Source organism: Podarcis cretensis (genome assembly GCF_951804945.1).
Source record: "Podarcis cretensis genome assembly, chromosome: 14".
Lineage (NCBI taxonomy): Eukaryota > Metazoa > Chordata > Lepidosauria > Squamata > Lacertidae > Podarcis > Podarcis cretensis.
The window spans coordinates 35,310,153-35,328,394 of record NC_137183.1 but is presented as its reverse complement, the minus strand read 5'-3'; the positions used below and the strand labels follow the sequence as shown (position 1 = coordinate 35,328,394).

The 18,242-nt window shown below is 41.7% G+C and overlaps 1 protein-coding gene across 20 annotated transcripts in view; it reads left to right on the top strand.

Annotated features, from left to right (window-relative positions):
- RBFOX1 (RNA binding fox-1 homolog 1) overlaps positions 1-18,242 on the top strand; it is a 1,485,186-nt gene that overhangs the window by 593,180 nt on the left and 873,764 nt on the right. The window lies entirely within an intron of this gene.

Below are 18,242 nucleotides of genomic sequence, written 5' to 3'. Positions count from 1 at the left end.
TGCTTGAAGGTCCAGTTTAAATAAGACACTGACCACATGAAATAGCATGTGCATAAGTCCCTCCTCTTCTTTATATTCTCAGGACCATATTTAAATGAAGCTTGCAGGTAATTTCAGATGTCTCTTATGTGATTTAAAAAGAAAAGAATGAAAAAAAACTTCTCCAAGCAAGCTTACATGGTTTTTAATATACAATTTGCTTTCTGTAAGCACAGGTGAATGAAGTCTTTCAGAGATGCTTAAGGAAGTGTTTTCCATTAAATGCATCTGTTAGCATCCATTTAGATCCAAGGTGTTACGTCACTGGTGCTGCTGCTGCTTATAAATGAGCATTCCAATTCTCAGGCAATGCTTTTCAGCTTACCTGCCGTGTGTGGGCTATTCTATATGTTTGGGAAAATTGGAAAGGCTAGACAGAAATATCCAGAAAAGAAACTTCACCTGTAAAACATGCATTTCCAACTATTATGTGATTAAAAGTTAGAACTCACTCACCTGTTTGTAATTTCAACACATTCATGTGAATCTTTGGTAGGTGTGATAGCATAGCATATGAACATGAGAAGACAATGTCTAGATCAGGCCCAAAACCTATCTAGTCCAACATCCTGTTCTCACCTTGGCCAATGTGAGGCCCGCAGGAAGTGAGCGAGTGGACTTGAGTGCAACACACTGCCTCCTACACGGAAGATATAGCCATTATGGCTAGAAATATATCACATGTCACATATGTCTGCTTATAAGGACACTCAGTAGCAGAGCACCTGCTCTCTTTGACTTAGCCCCTGCTGGTATGTGAGTCAATTGTACATGAAGCTATAAGTCTTTTCCCCTGGGGGAAAAAAAAAGATTAAGCCTGCATACAACCCAGACTTGTAGCCCACTTCATGTGTTTTCCCCTTGCAATCGAGGCGCCTTTTAGCAGTGGTGGCAGCAGCTTCTTCACCCTCTCTGTCCTCCTAGTGGCAACTACTGTTGTGACCTGACTTCAGAGGGATCCCACAGGGCAAGGTAGCTGGGGTTTCAGCACCCTGGACAGCTCAGAATGCATGTGTCAACTCAGCACCTTAGGTAGCTCAGCTTGCACATCTTGTTCTGAGAACCCTTCCTCATGGAGGCAAGTTTTGTCAGACCTCTGCAAACAAAAAACAACAACCAGTGAGCTAGTTTCTGATTCAAGGGCCCAGAATTATTATTCAACCTTAGACCTATGTCAAATTCATGGGGGATGCCTGGAATAGGTGTCAATTCACTTTCTACCTGGGCACAGAATTTTTTTGTTTTTGTTTTTAGGAAATATGGAAGGTAATAATATGCCCACTACGCTTTCATAGATGAAAACTGGCACATTTGTTTTATTTTTAAAGAAGTTATGGCTTTCATTTTTCTTCTTAGGTTATTCCTGTTTCTGTGTGAGATGCAGTAGAAACCTGGCATGTTGACTTGTAGGTAAATTCCAGTTCATAGGCTCTTCATCATTCTTAGACTTACAGTACAATCTTAGCCACGTCTACACAGAAGTAAGCCCAATTGAGTTCTATGGGACTTACTCCCAGAGCAGTGTGTATAGATTAGCAGGCTAACTTTTAAAAATTATAACCCTGTTTTCTGCGTGTTTAAAGTACTATTACCTGGAAATGTTTTACATGGCTGTTCTGTGATACATTTTTCAGGTGAAGTATCACTTCATTATTCCCCTTCAATAGATTTATTCCACACTGGAAATTTCTATGGCAGTTCTGTTCTGCTGCCTTTTGGATTTCATTATTCATGCTGTCATGAGTTGGTCTTGGTCAAATGTACAATATCCTTTGTGAGAAACGTTAGATCACTGTTCCCCAACCTGGTGCCCTCTAATTGTTTCAGACTAAATCTCCCATCAGCTCCAGACAGCAGAGCTTTGGAAGTCAGTTGTTACGTGTTCATGGCTGTTTTTGTTTTTTGTTTTTTTTGTTTTTTAGAAAAAATATGCTGTGCTAAATATAACCTGCTCTGGGTTATCAAAGTTGTTAGGAAAAAGCAGTGCAAGACTAATGGGGTAACGAAAGGACTTTTCAGCAAAAGCTTAGCATGGGTCTTTGCTCTCTCAAGAATTCTTCCCGTCAGCATCATTTTAATCAATTGCAGTAAAATTTACTATCTTGTTAAACAACTTCAAAATACACATGGATGATCAAATAAAAGTTTGCAGTTTCCTCATGGTGCCCTGAGTTAACTGCATTCACCGGAAAGCTCTTTAAATGTTTATGGTAACCAGCTTAATGATGACTTCCAGTACGTTCATTAATCACTGCTCTTTTAAAAACTAATAATGAAAATCATTGTGCCTGCTGTAGAAAGAGGAGAAAGAATAAGGGAGCCCACCAGGATTCAAATTAATTGAAACTTAATGCATCCAGGAGTTTGGTGTATGAGGATGAGGACCTTTGGTGGGAAAGCCCATGCCCTCCTGGGCAACTGAAAAAAGGGCGCAGTCAGTGGTCTAATGCAAATAGAACTTAATTACACTTAGACCAGGGTAGACAAGGCATTATCCTCCAGATGTCATTGGACTACAACTCCCATCAGCTCCAGCCAACATAGCCAAAGGTCAAGATGTATGGGAGTTGTAGTGCAGCAGCATCTGGAGGGCACTGTATTGGCTACCCCTGTCTTCTAGTTGCAGTTGAACCCTATTGCAGTGCTTGGGTGGGGTAGAGTTTCAAAAGCTCCTAGGGTTTCTTAAGAAGGCCTCTTAAGGGCATTCACAGTGGATACTCCCAGACTTTGGAACTTCATTCTTAGAGAGGCTAGATTGGCTTCCTTCTCTTCCTTCTGCTAGTAGACTAATACTGTTTTATTCCCACAGCTCCTTTGAGAAACTGATTGCTTTGAAGGAAAGGGCTATAATAATGCTGTGAGGTTTTTGCCAACTGTATTTTAATATATTAGTTTTTACATCATTTTAATTCTACTATAGTTTAAGATCTGTTGTGAAATTTAACATGGGAGTGGCTAGGCAAGGGCCTGTTTTCCTTTCAACATCTGTGCTAACACACCAGAGAAAGCTACATTTCTGTTGTTTTCCAATGATTTTCTCAACAAGAATAATACTCTCTCTGTGTGTGTCTGTCTCTCTTTTCCCCTCTCTCCATTGAGAATTGGCACCCAGGTTTTATAAATGTGGAAGCCACCTGGACTGTTTTGCATTTTCCCAATTTACTCCAATCTCTTGCACAAATATAAGATGTTTTCCTTTGTATTTATCCCTCTGAAATGACAATTTCAGAAGCAATAAGCACTGGAGCAATGGCAGTCACTAATGCCAACAACAGGCTTCCATTGGGCTTGTTTAAGATTAGGATTAAAGCAAACAAAACATCCTATTTTCAGCAACTCACCTTTTGAGCTCTTATATGTAAATACCAAGAGAGTTTGAAGAGCTAGGAATGGCGCTGCATAATATTTACCTGACACAGAAAACCACTGTAAGGAATAAGGTAGAGTTCATTGGCCCTTGGAAATAGTGAATTGGCATGATCCTGTGGATGCATGCAAGACAACTTTTGTTAGTTTGTATGCAGGTATGGCCTATGGCCCTCAGGATGAGTATCAACTTTGAAGCAAGCAAATGCATTAAATAAGTTAAATCAATCAAGCTGGAGTGGCCGGAAGAGAACCGAAGGACTAAGCATCCTCAGTGGCCACAGAACACTTACAGTGCATTTGGACGTGATGAATATTGTGTTAGTTTTCCTGTTTATAATGCTAGCACTTCTGGCCTGTTTTCTAATGTTCCCTTCTCCCTGCAATTCCTGTTGTGTTATGCAACTGTGGCTTTTTGACTGATATATCAGTATGTTACGCTAAAGTTCATCCACACCAGGGATCAACACTTATGTGTTTCTGTTCCCCCATGATTCCCCTATGGACACAGCAGAAAAGAACTGTATGCCAGCAAAGCACTCCAAATTTTGTTACATTATTCTTGCGATTTTCTGGGTTAAGGGCCCTTAAATGTTTTCCCCCTAGAATCAAATAACAGGGGGACGAGTGCTAAACATGCACTGTATTCCATTAGTTTTCTGGAAGTGGATTTTGCTTTGTGTGAAAGCTCTAAATAATGCAGAAATTAATGTTAGGGAACCTTTGGGGAAATGGAATAAACTGCTGTGTGAATGCAGTCTGAGTCTTTGTGCACATGAGTAGGTGTTAAAGGTGGAAAATAGGTCAGGAAGTGGGATGGAATGGATTATGGAATGGGAAATGACATAACTGGCTGGAGCATGCCATGCTGCAACCTTTTGTTGCATCTTTAATTAGAGAAACACCACAATGAAAATGTAAATAATGCATATTTCAGAGCCCTTCCAGGAGGGAGAGTGTCCAGTGGGCATGGAGCAAGAGTGAAAGCATGGGTTGCAGGCTATTAAGTGCGGAGTTTATTACAAGCTGAATAGCTGATTATTTATTTGCTCTGGCTCATTCCATCTTGCTGTTGAAGGACAATATATGTTTGCTGGCTTCTTTTACCTTTATAAGTTCTTCTGCACATTTAATTTTGGTGTAATTCATATCAAGGAGGAGCTCAGCGAAATTCTTTTTTTAAAAAAGAAAGAAAGAAAGAAAGAAAGAAAGAAAGAAAGAAAGAGAGGGAGGAGGCTTGAATTCAGGTTCTGCAATACTCTGCTGACCCTTATAATTTATTATTGAAATTAATGGGTTCCCTGATATATAGTGAGTGTATTGTTAGCACACTGCAAGCCTGTATTCCAGACCGGTTCTTAACAGTTTATTGAAGACCTAGGCATTCATTTAGCAAAGAACAGCTGAATAATTTGAAGCACTGGAGAAAAAGAAAAAAGTTGCAGACAAATCATTATTTCTTCAGAAACTGGGATTGCTCTGCGGATTGTGTAAAATGTTACCCTGGGGAGGTCTTACTCTAGGCCAGAAGGCCAGCTAGAAGGATTTTAAGAGCTTATTTGTGGAATTAAGGTCCTGAAATGAAATATGGCTCTGTAAAGATTCTGTACCTTTTCTGTCTTCTAAAAGACTTTTTTTTTTTCACTTTCCCCCTCCCTTCTTTTCAAATTATGGCTCTAGACGTGCATTGAATATTTTCAGGTTCAGAATCAGACATGAGGACTCTCTTGGGATCTGAGCCTTTGCACAGGCTTTTTTTTAAAAAAATGCATGTGGTTTCATTAAAAACATATTAGACATGTTTTTAGACAGAAGTTTTATAATGGTGAATTGTTTTATAGCTGAATTTCTTTTTGAGAAAGAAGAAAAATCTTGGCAAGCCCAGGGGTCGCAAACCTGTGACCTTCCAATATGTTGTTGGGAGAGCAGCAACATCTAGAGGGCTGCAGGTTCTCCACCCACACTTTAAAGTCTAGCACTGAAATCCACTTACCCAGAAGTAAGCCTCATTGTAATCAGCAGGGCTTCTGAACCAAAAATATATTGTTGCATTCCACCTCAATCTCCAAGCGGTGCAAGATTCCAGGGATTCCAGGCGCTTACTCAGGGTTTGGTTTCTGTGGAGACCTTCTGTGGAGTCTTTATGATACATGGTTTATTTAGGCATATATACAATCTGAGCTTTCAATGGTGGGTACAATGGAGGGGCTTGCAGCATTAACTTTCCAAGGTGGTCTTGCTTCTCCCATAGCCAGGACCTTGGATTCAAGCAGAAATCAAGCATGTCTCTCTCCCTCCTGCTTCTGCCTGCCTCCTGCTTCTAGCTCAGCTTTCACAACTGTACTCCAACTTTCATCCTTATAACTACCGTTGAACTGAGGGAGGGGGCCCTGCCCATTTGCTCTCTGGCACAGAGCCACTTCCTTGGTTACCTTAACGACTCATATTTGGGCTATTATCAAGAAGCTAGCCTGGTTGTTCCAGCAATTGATTCCTTGCTGGATCCAGGAATTAGAAAGCACTCAGGCATACAGCCTACCTTGTCCCCCACAACTCACAGCACTATAGATGTGCTGTAAACCTTCCTCCTTCTCCTCCTCCCACCCAATTATTTTCTTCTGCTTCTGGGCTTTATCCAGCCTTGAACAGGAGCCTTCTACTGGTTCAGGACACTCAAAGCATCAGGAAGTTTTCAAGAGCAACCACCTTTCTTTGTTGTGCTGTGTTGCACTAAAGGTCTCAGACTTGAAGCTCTCTCAATTTTGTCTCTTTTAAAATCACCAACAGAAACCCTCAACATTCTGTAGGCCCTGGATGTCATTAAGCATAGGACTTTATTGGGCTTTTTTGTTTTTCCTTTCTGGTTTTTTTTTTAATTTAATTTTTATTCATTTTCTATAATCAAACAACAACAAAAAAGAAGAATAAACATAAAAGATAACCCACACATACCAAAAAAAAAAAAAAAGACAAACATCACCCAAAGCAATACACCTACACCAACCAAAAAACAGACATTAAATGACAATGGAAAACGATTGACTTCCCTCCATCTCGGTTTTGGGTTCTGTGAATATTAAGACCATTCTGCAGTTTTTCATTTTATAGCCTCCACACATCGCAAGAGTTATACTGAGCCTACTGTGATTTTTATATTTCTACAGTTTGCTTCCATATATGTTATGAATTTAGACCAATCATCAATAAACTTTATGCCTTTTTTCTGTCTGATGTTCTACGTCATTTCTGCCAAATCCATGTACTCAAACAATTTACTTTGCCAGTCTTTAATGGTCGGGATATTTGGGGTTTTCCAATTTTGTGCTAACAGAATGGTCTTCTGTTTTCTTAAAAATGCAATTAATCCCCCAAAATATGCAGAAACCACTACTATATTTTTTGGGGTGCCCCCATTTCACGAATGAGCAGATAGGCACCTGACCACATTTCATGCTCCAAATTGCTGAAGTACTTCTTTAAAGAGCGGTGTACGAAAAATTCTCAGCCAACGTTGAACAAAAAACACAGGAGCTTTACCTCTAAAGCTTACTCAGTACTCCTCTGGAATGGAACAATATCACCTCTAATATTGCATATGGGTGGGATAGGTGTCGTTCCTGAGGCGTAATTTAATATTAATTTGTCTAAAGCCACTTTCAGAATTTATTATAAAAGGCAGGAAATCCTACTTCACAGCTTATATTTCCATTATTTGTGGCTGCTTCTGTACTATGCTTTAACTCCAACCAGGCCTCACAGCTCTCTCTTACAGAGGAAGGAGACAAAGTTTACCTGTTCTTTCATATTTCATCCGCATTTCAACATGGTTTCAAAAGTAAGCTGCATGACCTTGAAGCTTCTCCTCAGTTACAGAAAAGCTCAGGACTCAAGAACTCAAGAAGAGCCTGCAGGATCAGGCTAGTAGCCCTTCTAGTCTAGCATCCTGCCCTCACAGTGGCAACCAGATGCTTGTGGGAAGCACACAATCAGGACCTGAGCACAGCAGCACCCCCCTTTCCATTTCCGTCTACATGCAAACATTTCCCCTCCATGTAATCAAATGAAAGACTGACCTACTTAGTAGTTACCAGCTTTCAAAGGCCATTAGGCAGGAACATTCATCTAAATGGGTTCTGGAGGACATCTAACAAGTAAATGTGGTATATGGAACATGGTGCTCTTCGTTTGACTCAATGCAATAGTATTTGTCTTAATAATATTACTTCAAATGACTTGTGGAGCAAAGTCTGAGGCTGTCGAACGATGTAACATAAGTAGAATGAAAAGGGAGGTGGAACGTTTGGAATGGTTTACAGATTTGTCAGAACAGATATGTTGCCTGGTTGGGATCCAAAGACCCATATAAGGGGAGAGATTTGGCTGTTGTGGTGAGTAGGGTATACAAGAACTGCTCTTAATCTCCTAGGATGCTGGCTATCCTAGTTTCTCTTGAATAAAAGGGTTCAGTATGAGTTTCATATAAAGGTATGGTTTGAAGGGGAGAGAGTCAAGAAGGGGGGAGGTATCCTGTAAAAAGTGAAGGGTTATGGCAAACACGGTACACTTTAAGCAGTATGATTTATTATCCTTATGGTAGCACTATTGATTTTGATTTTGCCCTAAATATTTTAAGTGACGAAGTAACAGTTCCTATTATGGACCATGAAACATAAATCACAGAGCCCGTGATCTTCTCCACCACCCCTCCCCACTCTCTTCAAAGACAATTATGTTTAGAAGCAACTGCTATGATTAATCAACAGTTTCCAGACTGTAAAAAAAGGTAAACTGCTGATCATGCTGGTCTAAACTATGTTGCAAATGGGAAATCTGGGGATATAAACAAGGTAGACTACAATTCATGTGGATGCAAACTGCGTGGCATTAAGAGACTTGACAGTTTCTAGCGTGGAAGCAGTAACTCATAAGGTAAACAATTGGCAGTACTCAAGCAACTGAAATGCTTTATGGCATATAAAAGTAGTGCAAATGAACATTTCAATCAAGCTCAAGCACTTGCGTTTGCTTGATTCTTTATATCCAATTTCCACCTGTAGAGCACAAATTTCAAGCTAAGCCTTAAAACGCAGCTAAGTGGTTTAAGGAGGGTGACATCTTAGCTTTAAGTTCAGTTGGCACATCCAGTTAAAGGAGTTCACATATTGTGGCTTGAAAAGACCACTATGGAATCCAACTGGGGCCATAAAGGCCAAGCCCAGACAACTGAGAATAGCTACCAGGCTATCACTTGACAAACCAGAGGTGGCTGTGGAAATACTACTTGCTGTCAGGTTGCTTTGTGGGTAAATGGATCACAACCATCTTTTTCCTCTGTAGAGTTCCCCAGGAAGGTATTGCATAGTCTGATGTACAGTCACTTCCTGGGATCATTTCAAGAGCTTTTCTCTCTCTTCCTTTTAAGAGGCTGCTCTAAGAAGCTTAAAATGTTAAAGGAAGAAAGATGCAGATCACCTATAAGTACTTTAATTTCCTTCTCTCTCTCTCTCTCTCTCTCTTTCTCTCTCTTTGCAAATATGCACATGGGTGGATTTTGTATAATTTCCGCTAAAAACCCCACCACCCACAAACAAAATGAAATGGAGCCAGTCTGGAGGTAAAAAGAAGCTGACACAGAACAAATAAATGGTAGGCTGGCCATCCCTAGTTATGGTGCTACCTAACCATTTCCCTCCCTCTGTTGTAGGAGAATAATATGAGTGCTGCCAAACTCTGTGCCTTTTCTCTCCTAGTCTAGATGGAGCTTTCTCTCTCTGCCAGAAAGCCATCTCTCCTTGCAGCCAGCAAGTTGTCAGGTTGAGTCTTCACATTTCTCAAGTAGCCCTGAAAGGTCTCCTGTCCTGTTTGAGCCAGCCGTTAAATTGTTTCTGTCATGGTTTTGGTGAATTGGTGGCTGACAAGTGTTGTCAGCGAGAAGCCAGTTCTCAAGACTCTCAGCATGGCTGGCAAGGTGATGACTTTCCTGTCATCATGAGAGGGAACACATCAGCTTGTCCAGCGAGGGTGGCTAATTGGATTGAAACATGGAGGACTTTATGAGGACATGCATGTTCTGACTTGCTTTGATTTCCCACTTTATCTTTACACAGCTATCCTAGTTGCACCCAAGCCTTAAGTGGGAGGTTAATCAACTAAACCTTTAGTTTATTCCTATGATCCTCATTTATGAAACCCAATTAAAACCCTCAAACTTTAGTTGATTAATCAGTAGAGCTCCAATTTTAACAGGAGAGTGTTAAATTTTAGTTTATTAATTTATCTATGTTTCTATCCTGTCTTTCAGTGTGACTAATGAAGTTTTAAAAATTCATCAACACACAGCAATTAAATAATAGCAACACTACTACAGTGTACATTAAAACAAAGCACTGCAAACACAACAACAACAGTAGTCATGCATCACAACCATCAAAAAAGATGAGTCCTCATGCAACTGTATTTTTAGTTGCATGACATATTGTGAGCAAAAAGACATTCTACCACTTAGACTTCAAGGCAATAGACTTTCCTTTGTGAAATAAGGTCTGTTGCTTAATCAGAAGTTAGCGTGGCTGTAGGATACCCTTTTGCCACCGGTTCCCCCTCCCTACCGGTATTTTGGACAACTGCTCCTATAAGCTCCAGCTGGCTGTTGTAGTCTTCATTAGCCTGGGCCCTAAATATCTGTGATAATGCCTTATCTTCTATCAACCTGCCCATGCATTAGTTAGTGGAAGAGGCACTCCTGGTAGTCCCTGTGTTAAATGAAGTGCACAGTATGCAGGCCCATGGAAGAGCCTTTTTGAGGGTGGATCCATGTAGTAGAGTGACCTCCATAAGTGAAGAGCATCTTGTCCCAACCTTATATTCTTTTAAATGGCAGCTAAAAGTCCACCTTGGGGTGGGGGGAGGATTTTGGTGGCTGATGAGTTAGGTCATAAGGCTTAAGTCACAAGGAAATCAGAACAGATGATCCCTTCTGCTTCAGATCAAGGGTCCAACTAGTCCAGCATCCTGTTCTCACAGTGGCCAACCAGATGCCTAGGGTAAGCTTACAAGCAGCTCTCCCCACTTGTGATTCCCAGCAGCTGGTGTTCAAGGGTATATTACCTCTGACAATGGCAGTAGAGCATTAAACAAACAAACCAACAAACAAAAAAACATTTTCATAATGTTCACAATTATTTAACATACAGGAAATATTTTAATGTTGAAGTTTATTAGTGTGCTAGGTTGTCTGATATTACTTTATTTTTGCAAACTACATTGATGGTTTTTGGTGAAGAGTGGCACAGAAATAAAATTAAGTGTCTGAAACATCTGGAATGCACTGGAATCAGGGAAGCTTCTGTAGGGAAATGTCAAGGAGCGTGAACTGTGAACTACAAAGTCCCTGGTTCAAATATTGACCCAAGCAAGGACCTATTTGCTGACCCTTTCTTGGGACAGCTGCTGGTGGATCTTCTGAGCAAGTTCACCAGCTTTAAAATAAACTATATTGACTTGTGTTGAAACTTCTCCAATGTTTTGCCTGATCAAGAATCTTCAGGTTCACTTTGCATTTCACTTTGAATAAAATATTTACTGGCAACGTTCTCTTATTATCATGGCCTGAAGTGACTTGCTGACTGTATGCTGTGAAGTGCATTTAAGGATAATAATAATAATAATAATAATAATAATAATAATAATAATATATTATTTGTACCCTGCCCATCTGGCTGGGTTTCCCCAGCCACTCTGGGTGGCTTCCATAGAAACCCAAAAACACTAAAATATCACACATTAAAAACTTCCCTGAACAGGGCTGCCTTAAGATGTCTTCTGAATGTCAGGTAGTTGTTTATCACTTTGACATCTGATGGGAGGGCGTTCCACAGGGCGGGCGCCACTACCGAGAAGGCCCTCTGCTTGGTTCCCTGTAGCTTTGCTTCTCACAATGAGGGAACCGCCAGAAGGCCCTTGGTGCTGGACCTCAGCGTCTGGGCAGAATAATGGGGGTGGAGACGCTCCTTCAGGTATACTGGTCCAAGGCCGTTTAGGGCTCTAAGGTCAACACCAGCACTTTGAATTGTGCTTGGAAAAGTACTGGGAGCCAATGTAGGTCTTTCAAGACCGGTGTTATGTGGTCTCTGCGGCCGCCCCCAGTCACCAGTCTAGCTGCCGCATTCTGGATTAGTTGTAGTTTCCGAGTCACCTTCAAAGGTAGCCCCACGTAGAGCGCATTGCAGTAGTCCAAGTGGGAGATAACTAGAGCATGCACCACTCTGGCAAGACAGTCCGCGGGCCACAGTTCGAATCTTTTTACCCCTTTTCCTTTAAACACATGCAAATTGCTCTCAATTTGTCCTCTCAAAATATGAGCAAGTTTATTTTTCAAATCATGTGGCTGGTGGGAGTAAAACACAGAAAGTGAGGACGAGGTGAGTTTCTTACTTTTTTTTTTTAAAGGAATGCTGGTACATTTTGCCTTGTATCTGAAGTTCTTAAAAGGCTAGAAGCTTACTCGCTCATTTAAAATGAAAGCTTGGAATTGGGGGATTATGTTGCGTGTGCCCCCATCTCACTTGCAGATGTCAAAGTATAGAGCCTTAACTATTTATCTTATTTCCTTTATATACCTCCTTTCTCCCAGTGCAGGACCCAAGACAGCTCACAGTATAAATTAGAAGAACTGCAACTAAAACACACACAAGAAATATAAAAATTTTAAAAACCACAAATAAATATCCCTATTAAAAACAGCACCGAAAACACTATTTAAAAGCATGCACATGCACAAAATAATGTATTTCCCCATTTGTAGAGGTATGACAGAAGGTGTGCCGCGTCGTAAATGGGAGCTTTAAATAAGAGTAGTAAATAAGACAACAATGATGGAGAAGATGAGCAAGAGTTAATGGCTCCTAGAGGGACTTTGTTCACTTGGAAGGATGTGTCTTTTGTCCAATGACATTGATGTTACTGTCAGTTGGCAGTCAGCGCTGTAGCCATCAATATCTTGAAGTACAAAAGGCCACAATTTGAAGGCTGTCATTAAAAGGTGCCTCTGTTTTGTAAGAGCTGTGCATCCTTTCTTCCCTAAATAATAGAAACTCTTGTAGCAGACACAGCAGGCCGGAAGTTGGGCTTGGCCCTGCATTATGTTTGTGTGTGTGTGTGTGTGGTGGCTTGCGAACTAACACAATTACAGGAATTGGTAATTTAATAATAGTTAGCACTCCCTTATAAGGAGCTTGAGGAATAGTCATTCCTAGTAGTGGTGCAGCACCTGCATATGCTAGGACTCACAATGGCAGCGACAGGGATGCTGTTGCACTATAGCTCCCATCATCCCTGACCACTGGTCATGTTGGCTGGGGCAGGTGGGAGTTGTAGTAAAGCATCTGGAGGGCCACAGGTTCTCCACCCCTTCCCAGAGGTCTCTCCCCAACTCCTTAACATTCATGGGCAGATATGGTATAGTCCGTTCGGTCTGCAGAATATATTTATATATTTTATATATGTATATACCAACTTTCAACAATGCCTTCAGAGTAGTTTATAGAAATAATAATAATAATAATAATAATAATAATAATAATAATAATAATAAACATTAAAAGACCTGTAGTAATAAGGGAATTTTGTGTACCCCTGAAACAGAGATGATGAAGACATCATTTTCCTTTCCACCCTGTGTTCATCATAAGCGGCACAGTGTCTGTTCCGCAGCCGTTCAACTTCCACCCATAACTACTTTACTGTGGTACCTCAGGTTACATACACTTCAGGTTACAGACTCCGCTAACCCAGAAATATTACCTCGGATTAAGAACTTTGCTTCAGGATGAGAACAGAAATCATGCAGCGGCAGCGCAGCGGTAGTGGGAGGCCCCATTAGCTGAAGTGGTGTTTCAGATTAAGAACAGTTTCAAGTTAAGAACAGACCTCCAGAACGAATTAAGTTCTTCAACCCGAGGTACCACTGTATTTGGGGTTTTTTCTGTCTATTTTGGCAAAATAACTTAATTATTTGTGTAAACTGCATGAATTATGGTGTCATCATAATTGTGCAATTCATTTCAATACATTTCAGTGGAAGGGAAATGCCAAAAGGATTGCAGAAAATAACATAAATACTTACATAACATTTGCAGAGTAAACACCAACCAACCAACAAACAAACAAACAAGGATAGTGAATACCATTCATATTCGCTTGCATGACTTTTGTTTCTGACCTTGGGCAAATATGTGAATTACTGCAATTCCTGCTCCCATTTCAGATTCTTCAATTCAATTCTTCAGTTCTTCAGTCCATGTGTCCAGAAACATCTGTATAGCTGCAAATTGTGCGTGCGCACACACACACACCAGTTTAGTGTCCATCTTAGCTAAGAAGACTTAAATTTTATTTTAATATCTTGATCAATGTGACAAAATATAAAAATAAGTCTAATCATACTGTGGCAAGTGCCAGAATTGAGAGAAGACTGTATCCTGGCATTAGAGCAGATAAGGATTTCTACACAAGTGTTGGCTTTGTATTATTATTCATGTATTCGTACTTTATTTGGCCTGAGGCTCTCATCTCTGACACTGTTCCCGCCATCTCTTCCCTTTCCTCCCTGAATCTTCCATCTCGTTTAAGTGTTCTGTGCTATCTTTCTGCTCCTCTGTTTCCCTTGAATAACTCCCATGTTCTGTAGGTCAAAGTTGAAAATGTAATTTAATTTATTATCACTCAGATTTCAAGATGAATGCATGTGCACAAATTTCCTTCAGGCATTAAAAAAAATTTGCCCTTTTGATTTAGGAAAGATCTGCTGCTGCTGTGCCTCTGTGTTTTTAAAAACAGAAGCGTATATTCTCCATTATAGCGCAAAGATGGAGAAAGTAATACAAGTTGGCATTACTATATTATTGCATTGCAATTAAGGCTGTCAGCCTATTCAGTAATTTTGGCTGATTGATCATCTGCTTTATAAGTGATTGATAGATTACATTAAATACAGTTGCATATTACCAAAAACTCAAAATGTGCACCTATTTGGAGTATTGAAAAAGCCATGAGACGTTATTGTTAAAAATAAATGCTGCCCCTTCTTGTTAGCGAAATACATATTTTTATTTTTATTTGCTATTACAGATACATATCATAATCAAAATATACTAAATATGTGGGCCCTTGACTTGCAATCTTACCCATTTATGATGGCCCCCACGCTACTCAGTAGCTTAGTCTGCTTTATTTGATTAATGCACTAACTAAACTAATTAAACCTTCCACTCCTAACTGCAATACAAAATGATGCTTAGCTTAGGCCAAATCCAGTCAAAGTACCGTATTTTTCGCTCTATAACACGCACCTGACCATAACACGCACATAGTTTTTAGAGGAGGAAAACAAGAAAAAAATATTCTAAACGAAACAGTGGATGTATGATTTTTGTGGTTCATGCTGTGGCCACAGACATGTGATCTGACGGTGAGTTTGGGGTAGCCCAATGCAAAAATCCTGAGGATCCATGTGGATCCATGCTTTGTAACCACGTTTTTGCGCCATTGCGGCCCCATGAAACAGTGGGTGTGTGTGCTTTTTGGTGCAGGCTGTAGCCATGGATATGCTATGTGATCTGATGGTGAATTTGGGGTGACCTAGTGCAAAAATCCTGAGGATCCGTGTGGATCCGTGCTTTGTAACCACGTTTTAAGTGGGGAGGGAAGGAAAAGAACTCAAGGGACAAGGAGCACGCGTGGGGTGGGTGGAAAAGGATGCTGCTAATAATGCAGGAGAGGCTCCTCTCCGGCTTTGCTCCTTTAGAACAAGCAGGCTCTGCGTCTCTCCCTCCTCCCTGGCAAGGAAACCATGATAGTAACCACTCTGAGACAAATCAAGAAAAATTGCGACCAACACTCTCCCCCAACAAGCGCAGTGAGGTCAAAACACACACACACGCAGAGAGAGAACTGGCCCTAAAGTCGCAGGGCGCTGGAAGTCGCAGGGGCGCTGGGGGAGTGAACGGGAAGCAGGAGGAGGAGAAGGAGCCCTCTCTCACACACACACAGACACACAGTGTCAATTCTAAAGTCGGAGGCAGAGGGCAGGGAGAGTGAACGGGAAGCAGGAGGAGGAGAAGGAGCCCTCTCTCTCACACACACAGACACACAGAGTGTCAATTCTAAAGTCGGAGGCAGAGGGCAGGGAGAGTGAACGGGAAGCAGGAGGAGGAGAAGGAGCCCTCTCTCTCACACACACAGACACACAGAGTGTCAATTCTAAAGTCGGAGGGAGAGGGCAGGGAGGGAGAGGGCAGGGAGAGTGAACGGGAAGCAGGAGGAGGAGAAGGAGCCCTCTCTCTCTCACACACAGACACACAGAGTGTCAATTCTAAAGTCGGAGGCAGAGGGCAGGGAGAGTGAACGGGAAGCAGGAGGAGGAGAAGGAGCCCTCTCTCTCTCACACACAGACACACAGAGTGTCAATTCTAAAGTCGGAGGCAGAGGGCAGGGAGAGTGAACGGGAAGCAGGAGGAGGAGAAGGAGCCCTCTCTCACACACACACAGACACACAGAGTGTCAATTCTAAAGTCGGAGGCAGAGGGCAGGGAGAGTGAACGGGAAGCAGGAGGAGGAGAAGGAGCCCTCTCTCACACACACACAGACACACAGAGTGTCAATTCTAAAGTCGGAGGGAGAGCGCAGGGGCGCAGGGAGAGTGAACGGGAAGCAGGAGGAGGAGAACGATAGCTCAAGCACACACACACACAGTGGCTAATCCAAAATCGGACAGCAAAAAACTGCAGGCAGGGACAGAGAGCACGGGGTTGTTTTAAAGCTCTGCTTCTCTCCCTCCTCCCGGCTAGGTTGGCTGAAAAGCTTTGCTGCTACTTAGCAGCTCAGTGGGGAGGAAAGAGGAACATAGAGGATGGGGTTGTTTTAAAGCAGCCAAGCCCGCTCTGCTTCTCTCCCTCCTCCCCAGCTCGGCTCGCTGACAGGAGCCGCTTACACCCGCTTTGCTGTTTCAAAGCGAGCCACGGACTGCTCACAACTGCAGCAGATTCCCCCGCCATCTGTAGGCATTCGCTCCATAACACGCACAGACATTTCCCCTTACTTTCTAGGAGGAAAAATCTGCGTGTTATGGAGCAAAATTTACGGTAAGTCATTTTTTAATCTCATCTCTACATGGACCATGACTGTCAAAACTGTGGGGGAAGAGCTGTAGCTCAGTGCCAGAGCATCTGCTATGCATGCAGAAGGTTCAGGGTTCAATCCCTGGCATCTCCAGGTAGGGCTTGGAGATATTTCCTATCTCAACCCCTGAAGAAGTGCTATCAGTCCATGTAGACAACACTGAGATAGATGGACATTTGGTCTGTCTTGGTTTAAAAAATGTAGGCAGTGCAGTCCATACTTCTCTTCAGTTGGTAGAGCATGAGACTCTCTATTTCAGGGTTGTGGTTTCGAGCTCCATGTTGGGGAAAAATATTCATGCATTGCAGGTGGTTGGACTATATGCCCCCCTTCTATGATTTCCCCTTTCTTGTATATGCTCCATAACTGGCAGAACAATCCAAACCTCTTCTGTACCAGGCTGCTGCTGCTTGTGGTTTGGGTTAAAGTGTCCTACCACCCAGCTCTGCCATCCTCTGCCTGTGGAGTGATGCCAGCATCACTTTGTTGGCATGGAGCTGCCCATTCTAACTACCAAATATGCAAGGGGAAAGCAGTGGAAAGCCCCAGACATGAGGGGCTGAGCTAGCTTGGAACCTGCTGATCTTGAACAGGCCCCCTGACTGTCAGTGTGCAAACTGGGTTTCAGCTGGTTTTAATAGGTTTCACTGGATGTTCGCCGCTGGACAGTTTTGTTGCAGATAGGGTAAGGGCCTCGAAAATGTTCTTGAATAGCTTGTTTCCCTGCTTCATGCTGGCGTGGAACATGTTTGCAGCCAAGATTGTGACTGCTGCTGTGGTTCCATTTGAAAGATATATGTATATGGATTAACAAGGTACCCCAGGAACAGATATGTGACAACATCACAAATAGATTTGGCTATGTGACAACATCACAAAGGTCAAATGAAGCTAATGCAGCTTGGAGGCAATTCCTATTCAGGCTGAAGTTCTCAGGTTCAACCAGCAATATCTTCGGGAAAGGTCTCCTGTCTGAAACCTTGGAGAGCCAGTCAGTATAAAGACAATACTCACCTAGATGGAGCAATGATATGTCTCAGTGGAAGGCACCTTACTATGTTCCTAAGTCAGGGAGCTGTTTTGGTGAAGCCCTCCAATTTAGAATGTTGCCTAGAAGCTTGAACACCATGCTGTGTGATATTTAGAAAGTAATGGGGGAGAAGGTACAGTTTTAGATTTGTCTGTTCTATGCAAAGCAGTTTGGTATTATTATCACTCATTCTTCAAAACAGAAGACTCTGTGACTTTTCTCTCTCTTAAACTTTTGTAAAGACTCCATTAATATTAAAATTGCTTCAGTCTCAGATTTCAAGTCTATACAGCTTTACACAGTGTCAACACAGACTCCTGGTGAAGTCAGATGTTTAAAATGCACAGACTGAAGTGAGTTAGCTCAAACACTCTTCCATCAATTTTTATTGGATGTATGCACACATTTGGTTTTTTTATATATATAACACAACTATATATTTCTCTTAGTCTTTTGAATGTGAATGAAATCACTATATATCACTATCCCACTCTGAAATTCACTTATAAGAGAATTTGACTTTTGATGAAACTGTCAGTTCTGGTCGTAACATCTGTAAGATGAAGCAGCCATCATTATGAGTCTTGGGTGGAGTTTATCAGCAAAATCTACATCCAAAGACTTAAATACA